At 44.7% G+C, this 26,967-nt stretch overlaps 2 long non-coding RNA genes across 2 annotated transcripts in view; both read right to left on the reverse strand.

The window, feature by feature from the left end:
- Positions 1–572: 572 nt before the first annotated feature.
- Positions 573–11,757, reverse strand: LOC131513708 (uncharacterized). The gene is made up of 2 exons (XR_009262734.1): positions 3,140–11,757; positions 573–2,420 (listed from the first exon to the last, which is right to left on the reverse strand). It is a non-coding gene; the product is annotated as an uncharacterized LOC131513708 (long non-coding RNA).
- An 8,007-nt stretch (positions 11,758–19,764) lies between these two features.
- The window catches only part of LOC131513711 (uncharacterized), a 34,423-nt gene continuing 27,220 nt past the window's right edge, over positions 19,765–26,967 (reverse strand). Inside the window, exon 3 of the long non-coding RNA XR_009262738.1 lies at positions 19,765–21,408. This is a non-coding gene — a long non-coding RNA (uncharacterized LOC131513711). The remainder of the gene's footprint in view (positions 21,409–26,967) is intronic.

Consider the following 26,967-nt stretch of genomic DNA (forward strand, 5'->3'; position numbering starts at 1 on the left):
ATGGAGGGTGGGTTAGATCTTAGTGTTTCTGGAGAACACCTAAACCACTTTCTTTGTAATAAACAAGTAGACCTCAAATCTCTAAATAGAATGCTGGGAACAATTTCGGGCATTTTTTTTCAATTTCCCAAATGACCCTATTTTTGATGAAGCAAACAGTTATAATTATCTATCAAACTCTAGCTAACTAAAATGGACGTGAATCATCCATTGTGATTGGGACGCCATTAGGATGTTAATTAATTTAATTAAATGCTATAACATAAAGTTAGTCATATACATGTCTTCACTGCTGAACTAAAAACTCCTTCAGGGCAGGAACAATGTCTTCTGCATTTCTGGTATTCCACCAAAAGGCCATACATTTGGCATGATGATAATGCAATCTACCATTAGAAATTAATTATTTTGGTGACATTCAGCATCACCTCCCTCCAGTCTTTGGTTTGAAAGCCCTAAGGCTCTTGACTTGATTTCTGGGTTGCCATAGAATCCTCAGTCTCAATAGTTTTCCAGTGTGATCTAGTCAAACCTCATTATTTCACAGATGAGGAAATTCACCGAGAGGTAAGTGATTTGTTCACATTCAAACAGTTATTTAGCATATAATAAAGCCATTACAAACTTAAAATTACTTCCTTTAACAGATCGCTGGTGGAGGGACCAGGACAGCTGTAGGGTGTTGGAGCTTCTGAGACGTGAAAGGACTGAAGTGTAGGGAGCTGGCAAAAAAAAAGGTAGTTGCAGAGACAGGAGAATCCAGTTACGCTGTAATCCATCGGGAGCACAAACCAATGTGGGCCAATATCGCTCACAGACTTGAAGGGGAAAAAATGCGTAAAGACAGAAATGTGAAGGGGCTGCACAGTTATAAAAGGCAATAAAGATTTCTTTCTTTAATTAGTCGTGTAGAGTAAATCATAAAACCAGATATCTCTGCACTGAGACTCTTCATTAACAGCTGTTTATTGTGCTGTGAATTATTGCAGGGTAATGTATGCAAGATGCTAACTTGATGTTTGTGCTTCTGCTTCTCAGATGAACTCGGCTGTCGAAAACGGAGAGCGAACCAGGACGGCAAAAGCTGTCAGCAGATGTGGGAGAGCCAAGTGTCTCTCCACCTTACATTTCCGTTGTGTGGGTTTTGGTAAAAACAGATCAGGATAGTTTAAAAATTAACCAGTTGACAGTACAGGTGTAGATGGTGGGCATGCTTTCTTGAAAAGTCTAAGAAAATCCAGCCTGGGTTTTCTCTCCAGGCCAGAATCACCCCAGGATGAGAGCAAACCTGAAGCCTATTTCTCTCCATGCAGAGCCCAAGACGGACTCAGAATGGTCTATAAAAACACTGAACGATAGGGCTCACGCACAAGAAAGGAAAGTGGCATTTATTTATTTGTACTCCATGCTAATAACAAAACAGCAAAATGAGACTGTTCAGCTCTACGTGGAGCCCGAGGTACGGAAAACTCTTCATGCCGTTAATCAAGGTATAAGCCCCCGTGCTTGGAGATGCTACTGTGGAGAGTAAATCCCAACACGTTTGCTTATCAACTCACGGTGGCAATCAACCTTATTGAGCATACAGCATGTGCCAGAAACCACGGAACGCACACATTCTCATGCGTCCTCACCACAGCCCCCAAGGCGGGTATTGCTTTACTTTTAAACATAAAGAATTTCACGCTCACAAAGTTCAAGTATCTCTCTCAAGGTCACATTAGTGACCTATGCCAGTACGTCCGCCCAACAATTCTATAAAGCAGAGAGTGTGATCCTTATTTTAATTATGAGGTAACCGACTTGAAAAGCAGATTATAAAACTCAAAAGAATAGAGATAAGGGTGGCAGACTGGGATTCAACTTCAACAGAGTTGTTTTTTCCACTGTGGCCTTTTCTCCGCAATATGCACCTTACTCTCGCTATTTTATCCTTCAGTTGGATGTCACTTGCACACTAATAATAATTTAAGAGCTTACCATCCAAAAAAATCTAGGATTCCCCAGCTCAAGACTGGTGTTTACTACCCACGTTATCCCAAATGATAAAACACAAGGTGTTCCCAGGGGACTAGAAAGCACTCCTACAGCATCCTTCCAGTATCAGCCAGAGCAGGCTGGCTCACGCTGTGTAAACAACAGCCATGCAGTCTTACATAGTTTAACATAACACATGCATAGTCTGGCCGTGGGCCCAGGCCATCCTCCATGGCAGGTGTCCTCCGTGCAGCGACACGGTGATCCAAGTGGCTTTGATCTGGAGGCTCTTCTGTCTCAACACGAGGCTTTCACATTCCCCATGGCAGGGGAAGAAACTGCCCAAAGAGTCCCGAGGGCTTTTCACTGTCTCAGCCTGGGATTGGCATGTGCTTCTCCTCCTTTTCACATTTCATTGACCAGCATCCATGGTCTGCCTCCACCTAACACAGGAGAGACTGGGAAATGTGATCTGCTGTGTGTCCAAGGAAGAGGAAAATAAAAATGAAATTTGGTGAACACATGGCATCGTCTCTGCCACATTATCCTGAAGAAGTAGATCCAGACTACACACACACACACACACACACACACACACACACACACACACACAAATAGCAAAAGGTTAGGAATTAGCAAGTGAGGCCACAGATTTAGAATTGAATAAATTTTTCTGGACAGAGAGAGACATACAACCTCATTACAATTTATTAATTCAGTTGAGAGGAGGAAAGAGTTAGAAACTACAGATACCAGGAAACAAATTGTTTACGTATGGTGATTAAATAAAGGAAAACTTACATGTAAACATGCAAAGTGATCTTAAGTATTTTATTTAAATGTCAAAAGTGAAAGAAGGGTTTAGGACTGTCTTGCTCTAGAGCAAGACTTTATGCATCTTTTAAGTCATTTACCGTACAACCCAATTGCCCAAATGCTATCGAGTATCTCCTTTTTCATATCATTCAACAAGGTTCTACAGCAAGGCTGAAGAAATCCAGGGACAGTCCCAGCCCTCTGAAAGAGGACATTCTGATAGATGAGAAAAGCAGACATGCCTGAACGAAGAGAACAAGGTCATTTGCGATGGTGTCTCAAAGCGAGCCACGAAAACATCAGGCCTCGAAAGCATCCACTCGGGGCTCCCCAAAGAAGTACACACCCTCCTGGCGTTTTGCGTAGCTTCCAACACAAGATACATTTCTCCTGGTTGCTCCCTTTAATTTCTGCCTGGTGGTGCGGTCCTTCATTCTTCCACGCTGGCTTGGACGTCCCTGTGAAATACTCCAGAGAGGAATGATGCAGAATGAAGAAAGTAGATCACAGAGGCTCGTCTGCCCACTCATCACATACGTCAGCTCTAGCAACACACAGAACCTTCAAGATGAGCTGCTCTCCGCCTCTGTTAGCCCACCTTGCAAGTAAATGACACCTGCCAAAGACTATGAGGGAACTGCCTCTTCCTCACTCGGTCCTAAGGAACATTCTTAGATGTGAAACATAAAGACGGCGTAAGACAGAAATGTACTGATTAATTTCAATGAGCCTTTCAGAAGTCACAGTCTATGCTGAGCAAAGTGATTTTCAGCTGACTTTATCTTATTAGTGAGGACTCTGGGGAAATTTGGTGGGGTAAATCCTTTTCTGCATTACCGTGCAGAGGAAACAGTTTTCATCTTTAAAGCCCTACAAGCGCACATATTTTTTTTTTTTCCCAGAGCCTAAACCTGGCCTCAGAGAAAGTTCTACTTGGAGAAATCTCATTAATTCCAGTGGTCTGATTTGTCCACAATTTTATGATTCATTTATTTCTGCTAGTTTCTTCCTTAATGTTAGAAAGAAAGAGAGAGAGAGAGAGAGAGAAACAGGGAGAGAGAGGGAAAGCAAGAAAGAGAAAAGAGAGAGAGAGAGAGAGAGAGACAGGGAGAAAAAAGGGGGGAAAAAGCCCTACCTTCTCCTTTCCCCCAAAATCAACATTTTCAGGACAAAAATAAATTCCATTCTCATGTGATTAATTATGGATCAAACCATGATGTCTTATTTTCTTTATCATGAAACAGAAAGATAGGAAAGCTTAGGAAGTTGTCTTGCTTTGTAAATTAATTGTATCCTTTTGGAGGAGTTTTTGGTTACTAAAAGGCCCCCTTTCTAAGTAACTTGGAAGTGGAACTTTTGGAATATTTTTTGTCCTTTTACTGGGGTGAAAGAAAAGTAGGGGCGAAGGGCATAGAGCAGGCGTTCTCTCTGCACCCAATTTTATACTTTTTCCTCCCTTTCTGATAATAACCCAAATTCATCTAACTGCCAGGCGTTTGTGGTTAATGAAAGGATATAACTGGAGAGTCTGAGTACCGTTGATCCTTGAACAACACAGAGGTTGGGGTGCTAACCTACGCAGTCAAAAAACCACATATCAGTTTTGACTCTCCCATAACTGAATAGCTTACTGTTGGCCAGAAGCCTTGCTGATAACATAAAGTTGATTAATACATACTTTGCGTATTATAGACTGCATTCTTACAATAAAGTAAGCTTGAGAAAAAGAAAAATTATTAAGCAAATCATAAGACAAAATACATTTACAGTACTGTATTCGTAAAAAAAAAAAAAAAAAAAATTCACAAATCCCTGAAGCTCAACCCCCTGTTGGACTCTTGCAATGCCCTCAGGTACTTTATTATATTCCTTATTAAATTCAAAAGAGCAACTTTCTTCCAAATGTCTATAATCTTTACTATCTCTTTTCCTTCATTATTATCTCAATTATCACTGTATGTTAGAAAGATTCTTAATGATGCCTAATTACATGATGGATGCATTAAACAACATCATGCTTATATTCAAATAACTTAGTTGGTATTACATTCCCCCTAAGGCCACTGCCACCAGGCTTTGTTTCAGATTTTCTAAATTATTGCAATGATATAATTATCTCTTACACTTTTTCTATTTGTAATTCTCCACCTACCTAGAGTTCAGAAAGGAAAAAGAGACACTAAGTAATATATTGCTTGATTTCTTGTCATATAATTTTTTTAAGTTTTATTTTAAGTAGGCTCCATACCCAACAAGGGGCTCAAACTCACGACCTTGAGATCAAGAGACGCACACTCTATCGACTGAGTCAGCCAGGCGTCCTTCTTGCTGTTTAATATTGACATGCACATAGAGGGTATTACAATCACTGATTACGATGATCATTATGGACTGTCTTTCTTTTACGCATATAAATAACTCAAAAAAAAAAAAAAAGAAATAACTCAAGATTCTCATTGCCATCTCTGATATCGTATGAGCACTGCTGTTGTGACTGTAGGACAAAATGTACACTTTGGTGCTGGCTCCAATTGGCTGCCCCAGTCAGTCTCAGCCTCTTTGTGTCTAAGTAACTTGTAAATGCAATTGCCTTGCCTTGTGTGCAACAAAGCCAGACCCAGGGGGATTTCTAGACCAAAGACCATGCCTTGGGGCTTCAAAGCACTTTCCTCCTACCCTCCCCCCACCAAAATCCTTTCCAATCGGAGCCCCAGTGCCTTTCACGACACAAAGCAATCCCTAGCACAGACTAATTGTAACCTGCTCTCTCTGGCTGCAAACAGAAGGTTTGAGAGAGGCCCAGTGGACTCTAGAAAGACCCCTCTTGAGTCTACATGGATGCAAAAGGCATTCTGAGGTTTCTCAAATACACTTAGGTGTCATTTTAGCCATGTTCCAAGTGCCAAACTAAGATACAGAAAAAGACAAAGTCTTGCCTTGATGCTACGTATAATCCAGTCAGGGTGAATGCATTTACCAAGTAGTCTCAGCACCGACGAAGTCTTGTGGTAGAGTTGGGGGAGCCCTGCCTGGTTCTATGAGAACAAACACCTGAGGAATGGGAAGGTACCTGGGGGTTCTTCCTGCAGATAACAGACTCAGGTCTGGAAGGACATGTAAATCCAGTGGAGAAGCACTCCGGGCGGAGGGAACAGCACCCCCTGAAGACATCAAGTACGAGAGATACTAGTGCCTGTGACATAATTCTGTATCATTAGTCCTTAGGGGAGGCACAGTCCAAACAGGAAAAGTTTTTGCATAGTCTGCAAACATTTTATGCTTATTCTTTATTCAACAGAAAGCCATGGATAAATGTTGACAGAGGAATGAGATGATCAGGAAGGATCATTTATGTTTGGTGTTGGGTAGATTGATTCAACAACCAAGTGTTAGAAGCCTACTGTGTGTCAGGCCCTCTAGAGGAAGTTATAAATATTAACATGAGCTAGATCTGTTCCGGCCTTTCCGTTGCTTCTAGCCCAGTCACTGTAGGCAAAAGCATGAAGGAAAGGAGGAGTCAGAAATGGACGCAGAGTTTCTGACTCGGGCAGCTGGGTGAGCACAGTGGTGCCATTTGCAGAAATAGGGAGTGGAGGGAAGAAGGTAATATAATGAGTTTGGGACATCTTTTCTTTAAAGGGCCTACCAAGGAGCAAAGGGGAAATGTACAACAGGTACAACTCACACCGGAAATATCAGTTTGGAGTCATCGGCATCTAGGTGTTTGTGTCATCAGGAGTTTGGCCAACTCCAGCCAGGAGACCACATCCAGACCAAAGCCTCTTTGTGTACGGCCCTCAGTCACTACTCCGTGCACTAACACTGCAAGCCACAGTCCCAATTTCTCCCACCTGCAGCGCCTGCCCTGGGACCAGGGGCCACCCACCCACCCATCTCCATCCCCGGGGCACCACACACTCCTGCCTGCCCACCAGGCCCGACCCACCAGAGCCAGAGAACGTCTCCAGCTGAAGGCAGGAATGCCTCAATGTAAACAGTGAACAGGACCACAGAGGGGCAAGCGTTTCCTTTTTCATCCTCTATGTCCCTACCTAATATATGTGATTTTGATCAAAGTGCACATCGAAACCTAAATCATTCACTATCTGGCCCTTCAAAAGAAAAAAAAAATAGTTTTCCAACTCCAGGTTTAAACTGAATTGGGGGGGGGGGTGGCCTGGGTGGCTCAGTCAGTTGAGCATCCGACTTCGGCTCAGGTCATGATCTTTCTGTCTGTGAGTTCGAGCCCCGCGTCCGGCTCTGTGCTGACAGCTCAGAGCCTGGAGCCTGCTTTGGATTCTGTGTCTCCCTCTCCCTCTGTTCCCCGCCCTGGCTCACACACTGTCTCTCTCTCTCTCAAGAGCAGAGATTAAAAAATAAATAAAAATAAACTGAATTAGGATACTGAAGATAACTAATCTTTGTATGTGATGCCACTAAAATTGAACTCCGATTAACAGACATAATCTCAGCCTATGCAGAGGTTGTAAACCGGAAATAATGACAACTGAACATGACATTCCACACAAGGCCTTCACTCCACCCTCCTCTCCTTTCTAATCTGGAAAAAGAAAAATAAAAATTAATCAGGATAACCGAATCCCTCCTTGAGGATAACTGTAAGATAACTCGTCCTTGATGCTTCATACTTTGGGTTGAACGTCTCTCGGAGATTTATTAGTGCACATTGCTTTCCATTCAAGTGAGTTTTTAAATCATATTGATGAAGTTTTAGGGTGACATTGGGCTGGTCCAGGGCCGAGGGCCAAGAAAAGAATTCTTGAAGACGTCTTTGGTGCAAAAAGGGGATTTTATTAAAGCACGGAGACAGGACCCGTGGGCAGGAAGAGCTGTATGGGGTTGTGACAGGTAACTCATTATATGCCCTCAGATTGGGAGGAGGTGAGGGATAGACTGAGTCTCTAAGGTATTTTGGAAGCAAGGTTTCCAGGACCTTGAGGGGCTAGCTGTTACTAGGGAAATGCCACTCACTACAGTTTAACAAAATCTCAGTCATGAGACCTTTCAGATGCATACTGGGGGGCCATAAGCTTCGAGTATGATTGCCAGCGTATATCTCGCTACAGTTGAGATAAAGGAAGTACGCTTACAGGATCCTCGAGGTTCAATGTTAAGCTAAAGTTCTCTTTTGCATCCAGGAAAGTGTCATCATTGAGGCAGCTGAGCTCCTAGAGGGAGGTCACTGCCTGTTTCAAGGACTTGTCAATGGGCTAAAGGCAGTAAGGGAATTTAATTTTTCATCTGCCTTAGTTTCCCCCATCACCATGGCCAGCACTTACACCCCTTTGCTTTATTCTTGGGCAGCCAGGCGTCTCCGGGGACTGTCACATATACTCCACCTGGGGGAGGGGACGGGGTGCCAGCCTGTATTCTGTCCTCAGCTTGCCCCACGCTCCCTCATCACCATGAGTATAGCAATCCACTTGTAAAAGCAAGAAATTGAGGTGCCGTGTCTTTGGCAACAAAACAATCTGAAAAGTTAAAAACTAACCGGTTGTGTCTCTGGTTATTTTGGTTTCCACAATTCCAGACGGCCAATATAGCCGGTACACTTTGTCGGACATCAGAAGAGCTAAGTCATGCAGACCAAGAAGTGAAAGAGTGTGAGAAGCATGTGGGAGGTAATTAAATGCTATTAGAGGCAAACGGAACCTAATTTGACCAAATAGCCAAGTGCGGCATGGTCTTTTGAAAACATTTCCAAATACAGGAATCAAATTTGATCCTGTAAGTCCTCCTTTAGGATGCATGTTTATTCAAAGAACAGATGGGGAGGAAAATCAGAAAAAGACTTTGGTCAACCCACATAAAACAGCATATTTGAGTGTGGGCATGAAGGGAAAGGAGTTTTGGAAGGATTTTCATTTGTTTGATGTGTGAGATAGACTTGGGAAGTGGAAAGGCACCGGCTTTATTTAATCTCTTCTAAGGAGGAGATTCAGAAGGCTATTAAAAAAAAGTTCCCTTAGTAAACACATACCTCTATGCTCTCACATCTTTGGTATTTTTCCGGTATAAAAAAGTGGGGGGTTTCCAGGACAAGCATTACTGGGTACTCTGGACAGGAAGAAATTTTACGAATGAACATAAACCTACCATCCACAAACTGAGCTTTTTTTAGGGTTTGAAAATTTTCAATCAATCTTCTTTGGATGAGGTCATGCCCCTGCGGGTCTTATATATACTTCCAATTGGTAAAGACCAAAATGGACATCAGCAGAGGGAACACCAACTGAAAACAGGCTTCTTGCTGACAGGGCTGATGTCCTCCCTACCCAATCCCAAAGGTCTCCCCCCCCCGTATCACAAGAAAACTGTTTCTTGGGAGATGCCCACATTGTCACTGCATGTCAGAAAAACCTGGCTATAAACAAGTACTTAAATCTAAGTGTAAGCTTTGATGGCTGCTTAAAGCAAATTGAGCTTTTGAACCCGAGGAGGTGTACTCCTTTGAAATATTGGCATCAATCTGGAGCCCAACACAAATAAGAAACAACAGGGGGGAAGACTCTGGACAAGGAATCATAATGGAAAAGGAATTGCCCGCTGGTTGGTAACATTTCCATATGGACACAGCAGCAAAACAATAAAAGATCAAAGAGCAACCCAAAGAAGAAGGGATGTTCAGCCTCATAATTGTGCATGTGTGTGAACACACGGCCTTCTGTAAGGATAATGGCAGAACCATGTTTTTGCAAGTGAGGTTCAGTGTATAGCTGAATAATGGGAGTGCCTGGCTGAACCTCAAAATGCAAAAAATCGACTCCTCATTTGTAAAAGATGCTCCTGACTAATGGTATCTCAAATGTGGAGTACATGTAACAGATGCTTTAAAAAAAAAAAAAATTAACGTTTATTCATTTTTGAGAGACAGAGCATGAGTGTGGGGGGGGGGGGGGAGGGGGGCGGACACAGAATCCGAAGCAGGTTTCAGGCTCTGAGCTGTCAGCACAGAGCCCGAACTCACGAACCAAGAGATCATGACCTAAGCCGAAGTTGGATGCTTAACTGACTGAGCCACCCAGGCTCCCCAGATGCCTTTTTTTTTTTTTTAACATTGTGAAGTATAATAACTTTCATTCTAAAGCACAGAAAAGTGAATCAGGAAAACAGATCTGTTTTTTCAAGTGAGGCTGTTCATAATGACCCCGAAAAGTATAACCAATGTCCATGTTCACAAGATTGACCTTTGCAGAGTTTCCTAGGGCTACAGATAAAAGTTTAAGGCTGAACACGGAGAGCAAACAAGAACATTCAGTGCTTCCGTTTCAAAGTCTTACATCTAAATTTCACAAGGTTCTCAGGAGGGAATGTATGGTCAAGCCCCATCAACCAATGGCATTTTGTGGCCAAAGCCCAGGGCAAAAGAATTTCACCCACCCTTACACTAAGAGCTGAGGTGCAAACAAACTTACCATATCCTTTTAAGTATTAGCGACAAATAACAAAATCTGTTATTTTTTTTTACTACTGTTCCTTCACAAGGAACAGTTTCCTTCTTTGTAAGAGGAGAAGAGCTCTCCCTAGACATCTCTAATTTGGGAAATCACTCCATTTCCTGTTCAAGGAGGTTAGTGAGCCCACTTTCACAAAAACAGCCTGCCTCACTCTACCTGGACCACATTCTCCCAGAACTGAAAACTTTTAAACAAATTAAATATCTGGCAATAATGATGTGCTGTTAGCCACAATTAACACATACGAACAAAACAGGAAGAGATGAAATTAGAAAATGCAAAAGAAGGGGCTCCTGGGTGGCTCAGTCGGTTGAGCGTCCGACTTCGGCTCAGGTCACGATCTCGCGGTCCGTGAGTTCGAGCCCCGCGTCGGGCTCTGGGCTGACGGCTCAGAGCCTGGAGCCTGCTTCCGATTCTGTGTCTCCCTCTCTCTCTGCCCCTCCCCCATTCATGCTCTGTCTCTCTCTGTCCCAAAAATAAATAAACGTTAAAAAAAAAAAAAAAAAGAAAAAGAAAATGCAAAAGAAGCATGGCACATCTCAAAATATATCATTGTAGGGGCGCCTGAGTGGCTCAGTCGGCTGAGTTGAGCCTCTGACTTCAGCTCAGGTCATGATCTCATGGTTCACAGGTCCGAGCCCCACGTCACGCTCTGTGCTGACAGCTCGGAGCCTGGAGCCTGCTTCGGATTCTGTGTCTCCCTCGCCCTCTGCCCCTCCCTGGCTTGTGCTCTCTGTCTCTCAGAAGTAAACATGAAAAAAAAAAAAATGACTAAGACACAACCAAGAAACCAAGGCACATCTAATCACATTAGATTTGTTGTTCACAATCACCTGGGGTTTTAGAGCCTCAAAGGGCTTTGCAACCTTCCGTCAACCCATCTCCCCAGTGCAGCTTCCATTGTTGGATGAGCACACCAAGGCATAAAGGTAACGATTTGCCCTTCTGCGGTCAAGTCGGAGGTCCAGTCCAGAAAAGTCAAGTTAAGTTCAAAGCAGAACCAATGTTTGGGCCCTGGGCTTGGGATCTGCCCTTCATTCTACAGTGGGGCTCACTGGATTGGACGTTTTTTTTAACACGAGAGCGTGTAACAACGTATCACCAGCTCTAGGTATTTTTCATTAATCGCCTTTTCATTAAACTTTCCCTTTTGCTCTAACTACAAGCCAAACGGAAGTAAACGCTTTCCCCCTTGCTATATTCCTGATCTCCCTGTTCTACTGCCCACATGCCTTCATTTAGGGACTCAGTGTTTGCTTTTAGAATAATCTTTCCTTACGGTTTGCAGAATGAATTTGGTTAAGAGTGGTTGTGTCTGGAGTGGGGGTGGGGGGACAGGGGTGGTTAAGAACAGCATCAAATCCAAGAACTTCAGTTTTAAGCAATTTTATAAACCTTAAAAATGTCAGTTAAATCACCGATTCGATAGGAAGTTTTAAGAAAGTGAGAGAGTAATTGTGGGCTTTTCCACATGCTTTTTTTCCTGGCTCACCTTCCAGCTGCTATGCAGGGTAATCAAGGTGGGTGTGCATTTTCCGCCAAGCCTTGGGGCGCTGTATCCCAGCTGCCAATATTCTCCTAGGGTCAGTGAGCAGGCATACAGCTCATTCCATTTGTAACCGGGAGAAAGAGAGCTCCCCAGGGAAAATGTGCACTCTCCATATGTTCAGCCCTGTGCAATGGTCTAGGTGAATCACAGTCGGGGAGAGAGAGGGAAAAAAGGATGTGTCCTGACACTTTATTTCCTCCCGAGATATCGGAACGTCATTTCCAGGGCTGGTGCAATGCCTTAAACGGCCCGCTAATCTGATCCAGCCAGGGAGATGGGATGCTTTTAAGAGCCTTCCATTAAGTGCATCTGAATTCTATTGCTAAGGCTTCCACCAAACTATCAAAAAAAAAAAAAAAAGCTTTGATGTGTAGCTCTTCCAAGTGCTGTACGAAATTCAGAACCTCCTCCCCCAGTGCCTGCCCCTCCCCTCCTTCCCTGCTCCATCCACGGTCCTCCCAGCGCGCGGAGCTGGGCCACGCCGTATGCCTTCCTGCCCATCTGAAAAGCAGTTGCTGAAAAAGCGAAGCCAAAAGAAACAGCCAATAAAAACAGAAACAGCTGTAACAATTTTGCACAGCGTGATCTTGATTTCCTTGAGTTTTGTATTTTTGCCTCTTTTTGCTTGCTCCGTCTCTCTCTCCCCAGCTCCATTGTTCATATATTACACCTTCAGCGTTGGGGCCCGAAATGGAGCCAGAGATCCATCCTTTCCCCGTCTGCCAGCCGCTGTAATTCAGAAACGAGGCAGAAGTCCATTTTGAATACGCAGCTCCCAAAAGAAGCCGGGCCAACGGGAGGCTGAAACTGACAGGGTGAGTTGAAAATCGCCACCAAAGACAGGTGTAAAGTTTTTTTTGTTTTTGTTTTTTTTCAAAAACAGAACAGACCCGGCTCTCAAACGTGCCTCTCCCTCCTCAGGCCGGTCAGTGGGTGTCCCCGCGGTCCGTGGAGCCCACGGAAACCACCCTTCGCATTTCAGCCCTGTGTGTGTGTTCTCGCCTCTCCAAGTGAAACCTGTCCTCAAGGCTTTACTGCGCTGGTTTTTACAGTGGCCTCATTTTACACCCATCTCCCCAAACTCCACCATGGAGAGGTAGCTTGTAGATAGCACAAAGCTACCGGAGGAATGATAGGAGTGGTTTCAGAAAAGGGGGGAAAGAACAACTCCCAGAAAAGGAGAGACAGACAGCAGGCTGTGATCAGTGCCTTCTTTCCTGGCTGTGCAGGCTGGCGAGCCCTGAGAATGTTTGTCCTCCCCCAGAATTCGCTCAGAATCAGACACGCTCCGTTTGTCCCTACCTTCAGCAGGTACTGTGTCCCAAACCCGCGTTTTGGCCAAAAGGCTCGTAGCAGGTGGCACTGACCTCTAATGGTTATAAAAGCCTCTTTTAGGGGCACCTGGGTGGCTCTGTCGGTTAACCGTCTGACGCTTGGTTTCGGCTCAGGTCAGGATCTTGCGGTCTGTGAGTTCGAGCCCCACATCGGGCTCTGCGTTGACAGTGAGGACCCTGCTTGGGATTCTCTTTCTCTCTCCTTCTCTCTCTCCCGACATAAATAAACTTAAAAAGCAAGCCTCTTTTACTTTAGTTGTTTTTTTTAAATGTGTTGGGTGGTAGAGGTTGTTTTGTTTCCCTCCAGCTGCTGTCTTTCTTGACCCATGTTCTGGAAGCAGCCCAGACGGAAGCAGAGAGGGACCCGGGCGAAGCACAATGGAGAACGGGGTGAAATAAGAGCCCTTTCATGGTGGCGCAGCCCTGTTTTTCAGATGGTGTGAAGCAGATCTGTAGTTTATTATTAATAATAGCACATGCGTGACACCACATCTTCAAAGGGCTGCGCAAACATTAATTCTTTTGTGATGTGGAAAAAAGCAGCGGCAGCATCTTTTTAAAGTGAATCTCCCAGTCTTCTGGACCGGGGTGAAAAAACAGAGTTCCAGCTCGAGATGAATGAATCAAACCCTGGAGGTCTGAGACCTGCGTCCAATTGAGAAGCGCTTTGAAAAAAAAAAAAAAAATCAGGAGTTTTATCTGAACTCTAGCATGTTCCAAATCCTACCCCCTTTCACACTCGCATGGAAGTCTTTCGAAGACAAGCTGTGGGATCTTTGTTCCAGGAATAAAACAAACAGCATAAAAGAGAGCAGAACAGAGCAGAATGAATGAATTTTCTACAATGCCGAAATGTGATCTGAGGTCTCTAGAAAAAAAGAAAAAAAAAAAGAATTCTTCTCACCAGTTTGGCAAAGCTTGTCCTTCAATTTCATTTGATGTGTGCTTTCTCTGTCAAAGTCACAATCTTCTGTTGAAAGCCACAATTAATATCCCATTTTGCAGAAACAGAATCCAGAGGCCTAGAGGCCTCATCTGCCACTGGAGTTCCCCAAAAGCTTTTCCCTTGAATATTCAAAAGTCTAGTACTTGGTGGTTACAAAGGAATAAACATAGGGGTACCCGGGGGGCTCAGTTGGTTAAGCGTCCAACCTCTGCTCAGGTCATGATGTCTCCGTTCGGTTCACGAGCTCAAGCCCCGCATCAGGCTCCGTGCTGACAGCTCAGAGCCTGGAGCCTACTTTGGATTCTCTGTCTCCCTCTCTCTCTGCCCTTCTCCTGCTCCTGCGTGCTCTCTCTCTCAAAAATGAAAACACTAAATTTTTTTTTTAAAAAAGGATAAACATAATATATGCGTGCCTGTGACAAGGCACAATTACAAAGTGAAAAGTAAAAAACCACTGCCTCACGTAGGTATTAGAACATCACCAATCAGCTGGCAGCTGCATTTCCTCTCCTTTCCGCCCCTTGCCGTCCTGACAGGGGTCATCACTTCTGCCAGGCTGATTGCATCCACAGCCCTCATTAATGTCCTCCTATGGCCTCTATCCTAGAACATCATCCCTTCCCGCTCTAAGGCTATGCTTGGCAATGTGCCTGGCATTTGCCAATAGGATATAAGCAAAGGAAACAGAAGCAGAGCTTTGGAAAGTACACACACATTCCTGTTGGCCCTTTGCAGGATCACTCTCACTGATTCCTTCCCTCGGGGCCCCATCATGAGAACAGGACCAGACTGGCCAGCTGGATGGCGACAGACACACAAAGCAGAGCTATGTCGCCCTAGGTCATGGCCATCCTAGATCAGCCAACAGCCGAGCCAAGAACATGTGTCAGCCAAGATTACCAGAACCACCCAGCAAACCTGTAGCCCCCATGGAAGTACGAGGGAGCCCAGGTCAGGTCAACCGAGCAGTGGCAAGGTCAGATGAACACAGCTGACAGTGAGCTATATACATATTACATGATTCTTTATTTATTTAAAAAAAATGTTTTTAATTTATTTTTGAGAGAGAGAGAGAGAGCGAGCGAGTGAGCGAACGAGTGGCGAAGGGGCAGAGAGACGGGGAGACACAGAACCCGAAGCAGGCTCCAGGCTCTGAGCTGCCAGCATAGAGCCCAACGTGGGGCTCAAACTCACAACCCGTGAGATCATGACGTAAGCCAAAGTCAGACGCTTAACCAACTGAGCCACCCAGGTGCCCCACGTGTTTCTTTCTTTCAGTCACCGAGTTTCATGGTGGTTGTGTGCAGTATTTTTTTTTTGGCATTATTTATACAATTCCCTTCCTCCTTTTGAAAAAGTCACTGATGGATACAGTGTTAAAAAGTGTATTTCTTGGCCCTGTTGTTTTATCTTATTCAGTCTTTCATAATTTTGCCACATGGTTTCCTTTGTGACTTATGTTTTTCACCTATCATTATACTTCTTACTTCCATTCACGTCATGTCATGTATAGTGATTTGTTCCCATAGTGTTAATTAATCTTTGTGAATTTCAATTGCTTTCTCCATTCTTCTATGCATGGACATTGGATTTCCTATTGAAAGACATTGGGATTGCCATCAGTTTGGGTTATTACAAACAAACCCACTCAAAAATGTCTCCTAAGAGGGGCACCTGGGTCGATTGGTTGGCTAAGTGTCCGACTTCGGCTCAGGTCATGACCTCATGGTCCGTGTGTTGGAGCCCTGCGTCACGTTCTGTGCTGACAGCTCAGAGCCTGGAGCCTGCTTCAGATTCTGTGTCTCCCTCTCTCTCTGCCTCGCCCCTGCTCACACTCTGTTTCTCTCTCTCAAAAATAAATAAACATTAAAAAAAAATGTCTCGTAAGAGCACATTTCCAACTTTCTCTAGAGCTAATATACCTGGGGCTACAATAGCAGGACTGTGGGATAGGAGAATGTTCAAATTTGGACACAAACACCAAATTGTCTTCCAAGTTGGTAGTAGGAACTTACAAGTTCTTACCCCATCACCCATCTGCAGGAAACCATTAAAAGCAGCAGGAGCATGTAGGGGCCCTTTGGGGAGGCTTCAATGACCCGGTCCCGGAAGCGACACATAACCCCTCTGGTCACACGTCAGTGCTCACACACAAACACAGGGCTATTCCAGCGCAAGGGTCCCTGGGAAATGTAGTCCAGGAAGAGGAGGCAATGATCTGACCACCTCCTCAGTCCATGGCATAGCTTCAAATCCTTCGAATACTAAAGTACCTTTTATTAGATAAGGACCCCACACATTCATGGAAAGTTTCTTACTTTTGCATGGTCACCAACTCTTTAGGGAAATTAGATCAATTATCATTATCCTCATTTTATAAGTAAGGAAAGTAGGGCTCCAAGTGGTTAAATGACTTGCCCAAGGTCACAAAGTTAGTAATTTGCTAGAGACAAAGTGTGATAGTAAGTCTTTTTCCCCAAAGTCTTGTCCTATTTCTAGTATAATTAACCTTTCTTTCCCCAAATATTCATTCATCCAACTGAAATTAAGTTTTGTAGGACTACTGCATGACTATTGCTCTGTGCTTCATTCCAAAAATTAAAAAAAAAAAAAAAGGAACATCACAAGGATCCGGTCACCGGAAGCCTACAGCGTTGAGTTTTCGAGCCGTTCTGGGCCGCTCCCTACCTGTGGGCTCCATTTCCTCACTTTTTACTCACAGCTCAGTCCACTCATGCTAAGTTTACCAGTAATTTCCAGTTGGGTGAATATGGTGGATAGAGCTCAGTTCTCATCCTACCTGAACACTGTCAAATCATCCCAAATGATGACCCATCTCTCGTTGTAAACTTTTCTTCAATTCCCACGATCCCACACCATACCGAGCCTCTTCCTCCCTGTTTAACTCTTCTTATCCTCCACTAACCGGTCTTTGCCTCTGGAGGATACCCTAACCCTGCCCACCAGAACCACATCTTTCTTTAAAGACCTAAACGAGGGGCACCTGGGTAGCTCAGTTGGTTGAGCATCTGACTCTTGATATCAGCTCATGATCCCATAGTCATGGGACTGAGCCCCATGTTGGGCTCTGCATTGAACGTGGAGACTGCTTGAGGTTCTCTCCCCCCCCCCCCACTCACTCTCCCTTGCTCACATGTGTGCACGCTCTCTCGAAAATAAAAAAAACCCAAACGAAAGCTCATCTTGGTGAATTTTTACCTAATTCCTGGGCAAACAGAAAGATCTCCTATGATCTGCAAAACTTTATTCTGAGATCTTTCACAGCACTGACCACATTCCACCTCGTAGGAGTCATCCAGTTATCTCAGGACTTTCCAGTTGAACTGAATTCCTTCGAGACTCAGTCCTGGTGTGTCTTGTCTTTGCCGTCTGCAGCCTCATTTTTGGCTGAAGACCTTCATAAATTCTGCCTCCTCTACCTGGAAGATTTTTTACCTGGTTAATTCCCGTCATCTTTCTCAGTGAAAGTCACCTCTTCAAGGAGGCCTCCCCAGACCCTGATGTGAGCTCAGGTCCCCTTGTTATGTGTACGTGTGGCACCCTGTACTTTTCCCTCCTGGCACTTGTCACAGTTGGAGTGCAACATTCAACTGTGAAATTCATTTCATTTCTATTGATTCTATTAAAAGTCAAGTCCTGAGATCACAGCGTCCAAATGTGTACTCTTTACGGATATATGTTCTTTGCATATAGTAGCCCTTCATTAGATGTTTGTTGAGTGAAATTTTATTACTGCAGTGTGAAATCTCAATGAGGTTTTTTTTTAAGTTTATTTACTCACTTTGAGAGAGCGAGTGAGCAGGGGAGGGGGAGAGAGAGAGAGGGCATATCTCAAGCAGGCTCCGCACTGCCAGCACAGACCCCAATGCAGGGCTCGAACTCACGAGCAGCAAGATCATGACCTAAACCGAAATCAAGAGCCGGATGCCCAACCAAATGAACCACCCAAGAGCCCCTCAATGGGTTTTTAGACGTTCTCTCTCATAAGACTTACAGTTGACTAAACTCATCATTTTTTTTTCCTACCTAAACTCTAGAGCCTGATTATTTGGTGGATCTCATTACAGAACTGTAAATACGTGTGCTCTTAAACATCATCTTACAAGATTAAACCCACTGGATTTGCGTCCCGTTATTCCACCCATATCATCCCTGCAGCTTCCATGTCCTCTGGCAATGTGATAATCAAGTCACTGTCAAAGTGCTAACCAGGACAAACTAGAGCCAGGGTTCTACAACCTGCCCCTTGGAAAGATTTCTTAGTATCCAGTTACGTTACTTTACCATAGACATTCAACCTGCCCGCTACATTATCCTGATCAGGGCTGATAACTGAAGGAGAGTCTACAAATCAAATACCCTTACACTGCATATGGAAACCTAATCTTTTAGTATTTTATTATTATTTTTTTTATTAGAGAAAGAGTGTGCCAGCAGGGAAGAGGGGGAGAGGGAGAGAGAAAGAGGGAGATGGTGAGGGAGAAGGAAAGAGGGAGGGAGGGGGAGAGAGAGAGGGAGGGAGGGAGAGAAAGAGAAGGAGAGAAGGAGAGAGGGAGAGAGGGAGAGGAAGAGAGGATGAGAACCTCAAGCAGGCTCCATACTCAACAGGGGGCTACCCCGGGATCATGACCTGCGCTGAAAGCAAGAGTTGGACACTCAACTGACTGAGCCACCCAGGGTCCCCAAAAACCGAATCTTTTAAGGCCCAAAAGAAATGGCAAATGCCACGATACATTCTTACCTCACTTCTCTAAACGAAAGTACTCTCTTCTCCCTCAACGTACCCGTTCTTGTTCTTGCCATCTTTCTCTCTCTGACCACATTCTGGCTTCTAATATTGTCAGTCATTAGGACGGCAGGAATTCTCACTACTTACATTCAGTTCCTTCAGGGCAACGAGGGTTTACATCTGCTACGGCGAGGTTACTGGTTAGTGAATATCTCCACCACGCCAGAAACTGGAATTTTAAAAGCACCACCTTCTTTCTTTTTCAGGTAAATATTACAACGGTAAGCGTTCCAGAGATGAGGAAACCGAATGTCAGAGAAGTTGGTTTTCTTTGTATGCCTCATCCAGCATGGGTCCTTCCTTGTTCATAGCATACATTACATTAGTGACTGTCAAATTAAAGTACAAAATCGATGGCAATTTACATGGGAATCCCACCCTCCCCGAGACTATGATATTAGTATCTCGGATTAGATGCCGACTGGACTACACCTGAACTGTTATTCCAGATGAAGGCTGCCTAATGCATTATTAATTCTCTCTTTCAAAGACAGTATGCGCTCTACACCGCTTCAGGCAAATGGAGACAGGACAGATGTGTTATTTGGAAAAAGACTGTTACAGGAAGCAAAAGTATGCAAATTATGCCTCTTCTGTACACTTCAAGACCCATTTTTAAATCGGTAAACTCCTTCAAGGTGACATGCTGACGTTCTGAAATAATTTCTCTCATTAGAGCACGGTGACTATCACTCGGGCTTCTGTTAAGAAGAACGGAAGACGTCGGGGATGAAAACAGTATTTCACAAGTGTAGAGTGATTGTTTCTAACCAAGGATTTTTTTTCTCTCAAATCTAGACAAATACACAGGGAAATAGAGCAGATAATGAGGAGTAGAAGGGATTCAAGTGGGACACTTGCACAACAAATCTGTATTTTTCTTTTTGAGAAAGCCACAAAAACCGAGCTTGGGGTCGTGTTTTACAGAGAGGTTTGCACAATCTTTGCAAAACTCCAAGATTTTCTAATCTAATTGCCTTTTATAGGTAGGGAGACATAGGCCTAGAGAAGAGGAATTTCCCAGATTGAAGGGCAGTCATGTTAGAGCTCAGACTGGAGCCCAGGGTCCGGCCCCAGAGTCAAATTGCTGCCTCTCCACCGCCCCATCCTGCTCTCATAAATGGGTGCCCACGATATGAAATATCCGTGTGGGATTCCCCAGGCGTGACCGGCCCGACTTCTGGTGACAGCTTCTGTCTTCTCTGGCCTGTGCAGTGGTTCTCGCTTGCCTGGCAATCTTAGTTCACTTCTCCAGACAAAGTTCCTTCCGTGTAGTGGACGTTAGTTTTTCCGTCTGTGTGTCCCCTAGGGCTGGGTCAACACACCCTTCTAGCAAGCTTTGACCAGAAACTTTATGAACTTCAGTTTCCTTGTTTTTAAAACAGGAGAAATAGGGGCACCTGGGTGGCTCGGTGGGTTGAGTGTTCGATTCTTGATTCTGGCTCAGGTGATAGTCCCAGGGTTGTGGGATGGAGCCCCACTAGGCTCCAAGACAGGCATGGAGCCTGTTTCAGAGACTGTCTCTCTCTGCTCCTCTCCCCTGCTAATTTGCATGCTCTTTCTCTAAAATAAAATAGAATGTGGGGCGCCTGGGTGGCTCAGTCGGTTAAGCACCCAACTTTGGCTCAGGTCATGATCTCACAGTTCGTGAGTTCGAGCCCCGTGTCGGGCTCTGTGCTGACAGCTTAAAGCCTGGAGTCTGCTTCCAATTCTATGTCTCCCTCATTCTCTGCTCTTCCCCTGCTCATGCTCTGTCTCTCTCACCTTCAAAAATAAATAAAAACATTTTTAAAAAATTTAAAATAAAAGAGTGAAATAAAATAAAATGGGAGAAATCACAGCTGCTGTGCATTGTTGTGATGGAGGCCAAATGAGATCATGTATGAGTTACATTTATCGCACAGAGAATGAGGAGTAGTTCGTCGTGGTTTGCTATTACCGTCCTTCGATTTTGACTACAAGTGCGCACTAGGTTTCCTGAGCTGTCGTTTTCAGTGGCTGCTGTTACGAGAATGGATCCTTTCCAGAACATGAAGAAACACTCTGTTTGGGAACCTGTAAGTCCTCTTCATACAAGCAGAATGACTGGAATAGACGAGGGATGTTGAGGGAAACGGAAAACACTCTCTATGTTGTTTCCACCTGTGACGTTCTAATTTTTCTTGTTTCCTTTGCTCTGGGAGAGCAGTAGACTGGATCCAGCTCACCTTCAACAATAACCTTGAGATGATTCTTAGGCGCCTCCACCTTGGCATGAGTCGGGCTTCTCCAGAGGAACAGAACTGATAAGACACTGACTTGTCTAAAGGAACCCAGTTCGTCGTCCATACTGAGCGCCCCGTGGAGCTTGGCTCGGAAGCCAAGGTGTCAGACCGCTGCATCACGACCAACAGCCATAGGCAAGGTTGAGGCTGAGGGACTTCACAACAACACAGGAGTATTTGCAAGTTCCTTCTGGGTTATCAGTCGGATTAAGTAATTCTCCTCCATATGTGTCCCTATTTAGAAAATAAGAGTTAATTGCTGAGTTCAGAAACAAATGATCACAAAATCCAAGTTAGCCAACGGGACAACACCAAGTCTTATGGGCACAAAGAAAAAGTCCTTTCGCAGGTGCAAAGTTTGGAGAAAAGAGTCCACAAGACCACACCCACTTTTTTTTTTTTTTTTAAATTGAAGAGTAGACAGACAATACTGTACTGGATTCAGGTATACAACATAGGAACCCAATAGTTAGATGCCTTATGAAACGAACAAGACCATGTCCACTTGTGACAGCAATCGCAAGTTCAGGGATCCCTAAGACCACTGAAACCCACTCTTGGGTTCCAGAATTAGCAAGAAGGCCTTCAGTTACACTTGGGTTTCAGTGTAACACCCCGGAAGCTGTTATATTGACTGCTACGCTTATCACAGCTGAGAGATACGGATTAAAATCAGCCGAGGGAAAGGGTGGGTGGGGCAGAGTATGAGATGTGGAGCTTCTGGCTGTCCTCTCCCCAGGGAGTCGCGATCCACTTTACTTTTCCAGCACTGGCGTGTGACAACGTACAGCGAGTCTTCCCAAGCTGGGGAGCTCGCTCGAGCTTCAGTGTCCAGGGATTTCCCAGGGGCTCCATCACCTAGCCCTGAGTGACTGCCCAGACAGCTGATCTCAGTCTCCGGCCCCTCCATGATGCAAACCCCACTGCACAGCACATCGCTGGTGTGGCACAAAGCTTCCACTCCAAACTGCGCTGGCTCTGTCCACTGCCCAAAGGCCTCCAGGTAAACAGAAGCACTTTCCTCAATGTCAACTTTTGACAACTTTCCTCGGACGACACATTCTGAGGGCTTACAGGTTACCGTCCAAGAAACCAGGACAGAGGCCAGACTTCTCTCTGGGGAAGGGAGAGCTCTGTACTCCACTACTGGATAGCTGGTCACACCTGGGGATGCTCTCCCATTCTAACTTAATCTGTAAGTGCATTTTATCCATGAAACAAACACTTAAGCATTTATTTTGCTCTGGTCTTCTCTGAAATGTTTTTCCAACGTTGCCTCCATTAATCCTCACCGCAGCCTGCTGCAGTCAGCACTTAAAAAAATTTTTTTTCAACGTTTATTCGTTTTTGAGAGACACAGTGCGAATGGGGGAAGGGCAGAGAGAGAGGGAGACACAGAATCCGAAGCGGGCTCCAGGCTCCGAGCTGTCAGCACAGAGCCCGACGCGGGGCTTGAAGCCACGGACCGCGAGATCGTGACCTGAGTCGAAGTCGGACGCTTAACCCACTGAGCCACCCAGGTGTCCCAGTGGGCATTATTTTAACGGCATTTAAAAAAATTTTTTTTCAACGTTTTTTTATTTATTTTCGGGACAGAGAGAGACAGAGCATGAACGGGGGAGGGGCAGAGAGAGAGGGAGACACAGAATCGGAAACAGGCTCCAGGCTCTGAGCCGTCGGCCCAGAGCCTGACGCGGGGCTCGAACTCACGGACCGCGAGATCGTGACCTGGCTGAAGTCGGACGCTTAACCGACTGCGCCACCCAGGCGCCCCATTAACGGCATTTTAGAGACGAGGAAACTGAGGCTTGTCTCCAATTACAGAGCCAGTGACTGAAGACGGAATAATCAAGGAATACGGGAGTCCAGAGGTACAATGAAGAGACTACAGGAGCTTGTGCTCATCATCACTGTACCGCAAACATACTGCCTTTTCCATGCGAAGTCAATGTCCATAGGCACGTGCTCAAAGAAAGCACGGGTACTGACTGAAAACCGTCCACTGCTGCCCTTCTGTTCCACAACATATGTGAGTTCATTCTGCCACAACCAGCAACTCATCTCGCTCTACATTTAACCGACATAAATAGAAGGCAGAAGGACACGAAGACTTACCATGAGCTCACGGTGCCCTGATCAAAGAAGGCTGAGTTGACCACAGTATTTCAAATGGTCTTTTTGTCTGGCATCCCAGAGGTCTGTCCACCCTGGGGCACTGCACAATAGTAAGATTCCGGATGAGTGAAAGGCATGCCTTACTTTATAAAGCAGGATAAGGGCGATTCTGAAAGGGGAGGTGAGGACGACCAGCGTTTGAGGCTTCAAATACAAATGTCTGACAAGAAAACTGTTTCCCTTAAACCACTCCGTGCGAGCATGCCCCTTGGGAAATCTTCATATGCCCCAGGATGCCTTGGTTTGGTACCAACTGGTCCAGATGATCCAACTTCATTAATTTAAAAAAAATTTTTTTTTAATGTTTATTTATTTTTGAGACAGAGACAGAATGCAAGTGGGTTAGGGGCAGAGAGAGAGGGAGGCACAGAATCCGAAGCAGGCTCCAGGCTCCAAGCTGTCAGCACAGAGCCCGATGCGGGGCTTGAACCCACGAACCGTGCGATCATGACCTGAGTCGAAGTCCGAGGCTCAACCGACTGAGCCACCCAGGCGCCCCAACTTCATTAATTTTTAAATTTGGGGTAAAAAGCTTCTGTTCACTTGCTGTGTGACCAATGGTGTTGATATTTAATAAATAAATTGGGATGGGAGTCCTGAAAACGCACTGAACGTATGAGGAATTTCGTGTGAAATCCAGCTGAAGAGAGCCTGATGTACAGGGGGAGAAGAGAGTTACAATTTTTCTGAGGAATGGTGATTGAAGAGACGTGGACCTAACGATGCTGTGAGAAAGAGGCCCTTCCCCAACCGGGACAGGGCCAATGATGCCGTCTACCCTCAGGCAGCACGAGGGAGGAGTGTTTCTACTCATGGCCGTTCTCTGATGACACAGGGACATCTCCAGAGTGGCCGGTGGTTTCCAAAAGATGGTGCCTCCAACAGCAAACCCAAACGGACATCGATTGGGAGGAGAGACACGGGCCAGTTCTAAGCACCAGAAGGTGCTCTTACTGGGAAGACATTTGCGGGCCCCCTCTTAGATCTGTTTCTGTCCAGGTAGGAAATTCCTGGAAAAGGAGGAGAGGAGCTCAAGCTACTGCCACATAGCAACATGGCGAGCATGAGCAATGGGGTTCCGATGTGGGTCTAGAGTCATTCTTATGACCATTTGGTGCCTCCACATCCCTCAGGTGGGTGGTCTTGGAAACATCCATCACAACTGCGATTTGAAAGAAATATTAAAGACAGATGTTCTCCCATTTTACTGCGTTTCAGTTTTACAAACAGGTAACGGTGAAATTTAATATGGAAAACTGCCTTCCTCAGAGGATTCTTTTGTAATGATTAGAAGCTAAAGGATCCTTCGAGAAATTTGGCCAAAACTGTCAGTGCTTCACTGTACCTACACTCTACAAACACTCCAACTTTCTGTTTTTAATAGAATTACCAAGGCATCAAATCTACACCAAAATAATGAGTTGAAAAGTGAGAAGTTTAGTGAATGAACCAGTTGTACAACTCCTATAAAAACAAAAATATTCTAGGTTTGGGGGGTGGGGGGCATTTGCTTTGGTTTTGTGCTGGCTTATCCCACGGGATTAACAAAGCTCTTTGACTATTTGGTTTTGTGTCACTATTGTCTACACCGCTTCATAGATCACACTTCTTCAAATGTGGGGCTTGTAGGGTCCAGAAAGTGCACTTACATCTGCTCCTGGCACTGTTGTATGAGGTGACTTTCCAGACTTGTAGTGTAGAGAATACTCCCCACCTCCAGAGTGGGAAGCTTCCAGATCACAGGGGACACCAGCATCACAGGTACAGCTCAAGTAAAGAGGAAAATAAAACAACAAAAAAAAGAGTTGACTCTCGGGACTCTCCTCAGGGTGTATGTTTGGCTTTCTTGCTATCGGCGCCTAGCATTAATATTTGGCCAAAGCACATTTATAGTAACGCGTGGTGGGGGCACCTGAGCGGCTCAATCGGTTAAGCGTCCAAGTCTTGATCTCAGCTCAGGTCTTGATCTCAGGGTCGTGAGCTCGAGCCGCGAGTTCAGCTCCACACTGGGTGTGGAGACTCCTTAAAAAAATGAAAATAAAAATATAGTAACACGTGGAAGGGCACGGTGGAGGAGGTTGAGAGCATGGGCCGCGAGGTCACGGGTAAAGGCACTGGAAAGGAGAAAGTGGACATGTTTCAGATTTTAGTTGGAAGAATGTGCCTTTGTTTCCAATTCATAGTCTCCTTTAGTCATGACAGGGCATAAATAGAAGACTGAACTTTAAAAAAATAAATAAAGAAGGCAGGATGGTTTTGTTTCTGTAAATGCCTTGAACAAAGCATGTGTTTCTGTTTAATACTGGATGAGCTCCAATTGATGTCTAGATCCTTGTCAAAATGTTTACTTTTCTGTGGGATTTTTTTTTTTTTTTTCCAGTGGGGCATTACAAAGCCATGCCTATAGCTCTGGACTTCAAAGTTGCGGCCAGCCTCCCTCGAAAAGCCATTGTTTCACCTACTTCCCCATCCCCATTCAAATTAAATCTTAGTTTCTAAAAAATCATTTTGTGCCTGAGAAAGATCAATCTTGGTACGAAACCCGAAGAAACCGTTGGGAGATTTGAGGGAAATTCACCAAAGCAACTACTAGGACAACAAATATGGAAAACATGAATGTTTGTTTTCATTGGGATACTCTGCACGGTATTTTGGGGCCATGTAAAACAACAAAAATAACTTGTTTTATTCCTGAGCAGTTGTGAACTACTGATTTGAGTATGCACAAGCCCCGTGGAGGGAAGTCTGAAAAAAAAAATGTTGCTCTATGCTACATTGGGTATTTTATTCAACCCCACAGGCCTATAGAAGGTAAAATACATATGCCATGAATTATAAATATGTCAAGACAATAAATGAATAACCCTGAATGGTTTTATCTTACATTTTCCCCTGGAAAACTTAACCCTTAATGAAAGCCACACACTATGATACAAGCGACGAAGGAACAAATCTAAGAGTAGGAAAAAATGTGTCTGTAGATAACAGCTATTTAGTTACAAAGATAAAAGAATTTTGTAAAAATAAGCAAAAACTAAAGCCTCTGACAGTCCCTGTGGAAGGATCTGATTTCTCCCTTTTCAATTTTTAAAATCCTTTAGACCAATTTCTTTCAACTGCTGGGTAAAATACCCACTTTTCCATCCCCCAGTGGAGGGCTGAAATTGGATTCAAAAGTTCTGTGCTTTGGTCTTGCTCCGTCTGCCTTGTGACTCTAGGTTTGTGAGTTAGTGCTCGATGCTTTAACAATCATCCCCAGGGGTGCACGGGAGGCTCAGTCAGTTGAGCGTCCGACTTCAGCTCAGGTCATGATCTCACCATTTGTGAGTTCAAGCCCCACATTGGGCTCTCTGCTGTCAGCTCAGAGCCCGCTTCAGATTCTCTCTCTCTCTCTCTCTCTCCCTCTCTCTCTCTCTCTCTCTCTCTGCCCCTCTACTACTCATACTCTCCCTCTCTCTCAAAAATAAACGTTAAAAAAATAAATAAAATAAAATAAAATAAAATAAGTAATACAAATATACTGCGACCACATTTCCCACATGGTTAAAAAACATAGGAAGAGGGCACCTGAGTGGCTCAGTTAGTTAAGTGCCTGACTCTTGATTTTGGCTCAGGCCA

The sequence above is a fragment of the Neofelis nebulosa genome, chromosome 6 (genome assembly GCF_028018385.1).
Source record: "Neofelis nebulosa isolate mNeoNeb1 chromosome 6, mNeoNeb1.pri, whole genome shotgun sequence".
Lineage (NCBI taxonomy): Eukaryota > Metazoa > Chordata > Mammalia > Carnivora > Felidae > Neofelis > Neofelis nebulosa.